Source organism: Teleopsis dalmanni, unplaced genomic scaffold (genome assembly GCF_002237135.1).
Source record: "Teleopsis dalmanni isolate 2A unplaced genomic scaffold, ASM223713v2 unscaffolded_contig_2902, whole genome shotgun sequence".
Classification (NCBI taxonomy): Eukaryota; Metazoa; Arthropoda; class Insecta; order Diptera; family Diopsidae; genus Teleopsis; species Teleopsis dalmanni.
The window spans coordinates 1-5,937 of record NW_024034284.1 but is presented as its reverse complement, the minus strand read 5'-3'; the positions used below and the strand labels follow the sequence as shown (position 1 = coordinate 5,937).

At 29.9% G+C, this 5,937-nt stretch overlaps 3 non-coding genes and 3 pseudogenes across 3 annotated transcripts; all 6 read left to right on the top strand.

The window, feature by feature from the left end:
- Nucleotides 1-243: 243 nt before the first annotated feature.
- LOC119664904 lies at nt 244-361 on the top strand (annotated as a pseudogene).
- Nucleotides 362-1,234: 873 nt separating this feature from the next.
- Nucleotides 1,235-1,353, top strand: LOC119664902. The gene has a single exon (XR_005251314.1). It is a non-coding gene; the product is annotated as a 5S ribosomal RNA (ribosomal RNA).
- A 962-nt stretch (nt 1,354-2,315) lies between these two features.
- LOC119664901 lies at nt 2,316-2,434 on the top strand. Its single transcript, XR_005251313.1, has one exon. It is a non-coding gene; the product is annotated as a 5S ribosomal RNA (ribosomal RNA).
- Nucleotides 2,435-3,462: 1,028 nt separating this feature from the next.
- Nucleotides 3,463-3,580, top strand: LOC119664900 (annotated as a pseudogene).
- Nucleotides 3,581-4,470: 890 nt separating this feature from the next.
- Nucleotides 4,471-4,588, top strand: LOC119664903 (annotated as a pseudogene).
- A 964-nt stretch (nt 4,589-5,552) lies between these two features.
- On the top strand, nt 5,553-5,671 carry LOC119664899. The gene has a single exon (XR_005251312.1). It is a non-coding gene; the product is annotated as a 5S ribosomal RNA (ribosomal RNA).
- Nucleotides 5,672-5,937: the final 266 nt, after the last annotated feature.

Genomic DNA, 5,937 nt, shown 5'->3' with positions numbered 1-5,937 from the left:
CTTCACTAGAGAAGAAGAAAAAAGAAACTTTTCTATTTTATTTTATTTAAATTGAAATGAAAAATAAAATAAAATAGCTTTGAAAATAGTTTTAGAGTATTTTCTATTTTCTATTTTCTATTTTCCATTTTCCATATTATATATAGTACGTAGTAAGTAGTACGAATAAGAATAAGAATAAGAATAAGAATAAGAATAAGATTAAAATACTGGTAGATGTAGATTTTTTGAAACACTTTCTTTGCCAACGACCATACCACGTTGAATACATCGGTTCTCGTCCGATCACCGAAATTAAGCAGCGTCGGGCGCGGTTAGTACTTAGATGGGGACCGCTTGGGAACACCGCGTGTTGTTGGCTCCACAACACTTTTTTACTTTTTTCCTTTTTTTTGCGGTTTTAATTTTTTTTTATTTTATTTTGTTACTAATAATATTTTTCTTTATATCACATATCTATTATTTATTTATATAAAATGCAATTATTTAACTAATTTCTGCTGTATACGTATATTCGCATCATTTTTAATTTTGAAATTGTAATCGTGTCGTATACGAAATGCACGTAAGCTCAAGTTTTGTTCAGTTCCATATAAAATGTACAATAGGCATGCATGCGAGTGCGAGTGCAAGTGTGAGTACGAGTGCCAGCGTGAATGAAAACCTTAAATGATAGAAAACTTTTCAAGTAAAATTACTAATTAAGAAGCTTTGCTTATATTCCTTGTCCTTATTGAATAAAATTTAATAAAACAACAATCTATTGATTGCGCCTATTTATTAGCACTAGCACTAGCACTAGCACTAGCAGTAGCACTAGCATTTCCATATGTTAATTTTTAATAAAAAATATAAGTAGATAAATTATTCTTCCTTAAGATTAGTTAAAAGTTAAAGTATATTGAAGTGAAATTACAGGCAATATACACCATAATTAAGCATGTAAAATACAAACACGGATATTGTTCAATAACAGTTTAGTTTAATTTTTCTATTCTGTTCATATTAACTTCACTAGAGAAGAAGAAAAAAGAAACTTTTCTATTTTATTTTATTTAAATTGAAATGAAAAATAAAATAGCTTTGGAAATAGTTTTAGAGTATTTTCTATTTTCTATTTTCTATTTTCCATTTTCCATATTATATATAGTACGTAGTACGTAGTACGTATAAGAATAAGAATAAGAATGAGATTAAAATACTGGTTAGAGTAGATTTTTTGAACACCTTCTTTGCCAACGACCATACCACGTTGAATACATCGGTTCTCGTCCGATCACCGAAATTAAGCAGCGTCGGGCGCGGTTAGTACTTAGATGGGGGACCGCTTGGGAACACCGCGTGTTGTTGGCTTCACAACACTTTTTTACTTTTTTCCTTTTTTTTGCGGTTTTAATTTTTTTTTATTTTATTTTGTTACTAATACTATTTTTCTTTATATCACATATCTATTATTTATTTATATAAAATGCAATTATTTAACTAATTTCTGCTGTATACGTGGTGTACTCGCATCATTTTTAATTTTGAATTTTGAATTTTGAAAATCGTAATCGTGTCGTATACGCTATGCACCGTAAGCACAAGTTTTGTTCAGTTCCATATAAAATGTACAATAGGCATGTATGCGAGTGCGAGTGCAAGTGTGAGTACGAGTGCCAGCGTGAATGAAAACCTTAAATGATAGAAAACTTTTCAAGTAAAATTACTATTTAAGAAGCTTTGCTTATATTCCTTGTCTTTATTGAATAAAATTTAATAAAACAACATTCTATTGATTGCGCCTATTTATTAGCACTAGCACTAGCACTAGCACTAGCACTAGCAGTAGCAGTAGCACTAGCAGTAGCACTAGCAGTAGCACTAGCAGTAGCACTAGCAGTAGCACTAGCATTCATATGTTAAATTTTTTAATAAAAATATAAGTATGTATAATAATTTTATTCTTCCTTAAAGATTAAGTTAAAGTTAAAGTTAATGTTACAGGCAATAGTACTACATAATTAAGCATGTAAAATACAAACACGGATATGTTCAATAACAGTTTTAGTTTAATTTTTCTATTCTGTTCATATTAACTTCACTAGAGAAGAAGAAAAAAGAAACTTTTCTATTTTATTTAAATTGAAATGAAAAATAAAATAAAATAGCTTTGGAAATAGCTTTAGAGTATTTTCTATTTTCCATTTTCCATTTTCCATATTATATATAGTACGTAGTAACTAGTACGTATAAGAATAAGAATAAGAATAAGAATAAGAATAAGAATAAGATTAAAATACTGGTAGATGTAGATTTTTTGAAACGCTTTCTTTGCCAACGACCATACCACGTTGAATACATCGGTTCTCGTCCGATCACCGAAATTAAGCAGCGTCGGGCGCGGTTAGTACTTAGATGGGGGACCGCTTGGGAACACCGCGTGTTGTTGGCTCCACAACACTTTTTTCCTTTTTTTTGCGGTTTTAATTTTTTTTTATTTTATTTTGTTACTAATAATATTTTTCTTTATATCACATATCTATTATTTATTTATATAAAATGCAATTATTTAACTAATTTCTGCTGTATACGTATATTCGCATCATTTTTAATTTTGAAATTGTAATCGTGTCGTATACGAAATGCACGTAAGCTCAAGATTTGTTCAGTTCCATATAAAATGTACAATAGGCATGCATGCGAGTGCGAGTGCAAGTGTGAGTACGAGTGCCAGCGTGAATGAAAACCTTAAATGATAGAAAACTTTTCAAGTAAAATTACTAATTAAGAAGCTTTGCTTATATTCCTTGTCCTTATTGAATAAAATTTAATAAAACAACAATCTATTGATTGCGCCTATTTATTAGCACTAGCACTAGCACTAGCACTAGCACTAGCACTAGCACTAGCACTAGCACTAGCACTAGCACTAGCAATAGCACTAGCACTAGCACTAGCACTAGCACTAGCACTAGCACTAGCACTAGCACTAGCACTAGCACTAGCACTAGCACTAGCACTAGCAGTAGCACTAGCACTAGCACTAGCAGTAGCACTAGCATTCATATGTTAAATTTTTTAATAAAAATATAAGTATGTATAAAATTTTATTCTTCCTTAAAGATTAAGTTAAAGTTAAAGTTAATATTGAAGTTAATATTACAGGCAATAGTACTACATAATTAAGCATGTAAAATACAAACACGGATATGTTCAATAACAGTTTTAGTTTAATTTTCCTATTCTGTTAATATTAACTTCACTAGAGAAGAAGAAAAAAGAAACTTTTCTATTTTATTTTATTTAAATTGAAATGAAAAATAAAATAAAATAGCTTTGGAATTGCTTTAGAGTATTTTCTATTTTCCATTTTCCATTTTCCATATTATATATAGTACGTAGTAAGTAGTACGTATAAGAATAAGAATAAGAATAAGATTAAAATACTGGTAGATGTAGATTTTTTGAAACACTTTCTTCGCCAGCGACCATACCACGTTGAATACATCGGTTCTCGTCCGATCACCGAAATTAAGCAGCGTCGGGCGCGGTTAGTACTTAGATGGGGACCGCTTGGGAACACCGCGTGTTGTTGGCATCACAACACTTTTTTACTTTTTTCCTTTTTTTTGCGGTTTTAATTTTTTTTTATTTTATTTTGTTACTAATAATATTTTTCTTTATATCACATATCTATTATTTATTTATATAAAATGCAATTATTTAACTAATTTCTGCTGTATACGTATATTCGCATCATTTTTAATTTTGAAATTGTAATCGTGTCGTATACGCAATGCACCGTAAGCACAAGTTTTGTTCAGTTCCATATAAAATGTACAATAGGCATGCATGCGAGTGCGAGTCCAAGTGTGAGTACGAGTGCCAGCGTGAATGAAAACCTTAAATGATAGAAAACTTTTCAAGTAAAATTACTAATTAAGAAGCTTTGCTTATATTCCTTGTCTTTATTGAATAAAATTTAATAAAACAACAATCTATTGATTGCGCCTATTTATTAGCACTAGCACTAGCACTAGCACTAGCACTAGCACTAGCATTCATATGTTAAATTTTTTAATAAAAATATAAGTATATATAATAATTTTATTCTTCCTTAAAGATAAAATTAAAGTTAAAGTTAATATTGAAGTTAATGTTACAGGCAATAGTACTACATAATTAAGCATGTAAAATACAAACACGGATATGTTCAATAACAGTTTTAGTTTAATTTTTCTATTCTGTTCATATTAACTTCACTAGAGAAGAAGAAAAAAGAAACTTTTCTATTTTATTTAAATTGAAATGAAAAATAAAATAAAATAGCTTTGGAAATAGTTTTAGAGTATTTTCTATTTTCCATTTTCCATTTTCCATATTATATATAGTACGTAGTAAGTAGTACGTATAAGAATAAGAATAAGAATAAGAATAAGAATAAGATTAAAATACTGGTAGATGTAGATTTTTTGAAACGCTTTCTTTGCCAACGACCATACCACGTTGAATACATCGGTTCTCGTCCGATCACCGAAATTAAGCAGCGTCGGGCGCGGTTAGTACTTAGATGGGGACCGCTTGGGAACACCGCGTGTTGTTGGCTCCACAACACTTTTTTACTTTTTTCCTTTTTTTTGCGGTTTTAATTTTTTTTTATTTTATTTTGTTACTAATAATATTTTTCTTTATATCACATATCTATTATTTATTTATATAAAATGCAATTATTTAACTAATTTCTGCTGTATACGTATATTCGCATCATTTTTAATTTTGAAATTGTAATCGTGTCGTATACGAAATGCACGTAAGCTCAAGTTTTGTTCAGTTCCATATAAAATGTACAATAGGCATGCATGCGAGTGCGAGTGCAAGTGTGAGTACGAGTGCCAGCGTGAATGAAAACCTTAAATGATAGAAAACTTTTCAAGTAAAATTACTAATTAAGAAGCTTTGCTTATATTCCTTGTCCTTATTGAATAAAATTTAATAAAACAACAATCTATTGATTGCGCCTATTTATTAGCACTAGCACTAGCACTAGCACTAGCACTAGCACTAGCACTAGCACTAGCACTAGCACTAGCACTAGCACTAGCACTAGCAGTAGCACTAGCACTAGCACTAGCAGTAGCACTAGCATTCATATGTTAAATTTTTTAATAAAAATATAAGTATGTATAATAATTTTATTCTTCCTTAAAGATTAAGTTAAAGTTAAAGTTAATGTTACAGGCAATAGTACTACATAATTAAGCATGTAAAATACAAACACGGATATGTTCAATAACAGTTTTAGTTTAATTTTTTCTAATTCTGTTCATAATTAACTTCACTAGAGAAGAAGAAAAAAGAACTTTTCTATTTTAATTTAAATTGAAATGAAAAATAAAATAAAATAGCTTTGGAAATAGCTTTAGAGTATTTTCTATTTTCCATTTTCCATTTTCCATATTATATATAGTACGTAGTAACTAGTACGTATAAGAATAAGAATAAGAATAAGAATAAGAATAAGAATAAGATTAAAATACTGGTAGATGTAGATTTTTTGAAACGCTTTCTTTGCCAACGACCATACCACGTTGAATACATCGGTTCTCGTCCGATCACCGAAATTAAGCAGCGTCGGGCGCGGTTAGTACTTAGATGGGGGACCGCTTGGGAACACCGCGTGTTGTTGGCTCCACAACACTTTTTTCCTTTTTTTTGCGGTTTTAATTTTTTTTTATTTTATTTTGTTACTAATAATATTTTTCTTTATATCACATATCTATTATTTATTTATATAAAATGCAATTATTTAACTAATTTCTGCTGTATACGTATATTCGCATCATTTTTAATTTTGAAATTGTAATCGTGTCGTATACGAAATGCACGTAAGCTCAAGTTTTGTTCAGTTCCATATAAAATGTACAATAGGCATGCATGCGAGTGCGAGTGCAAGTG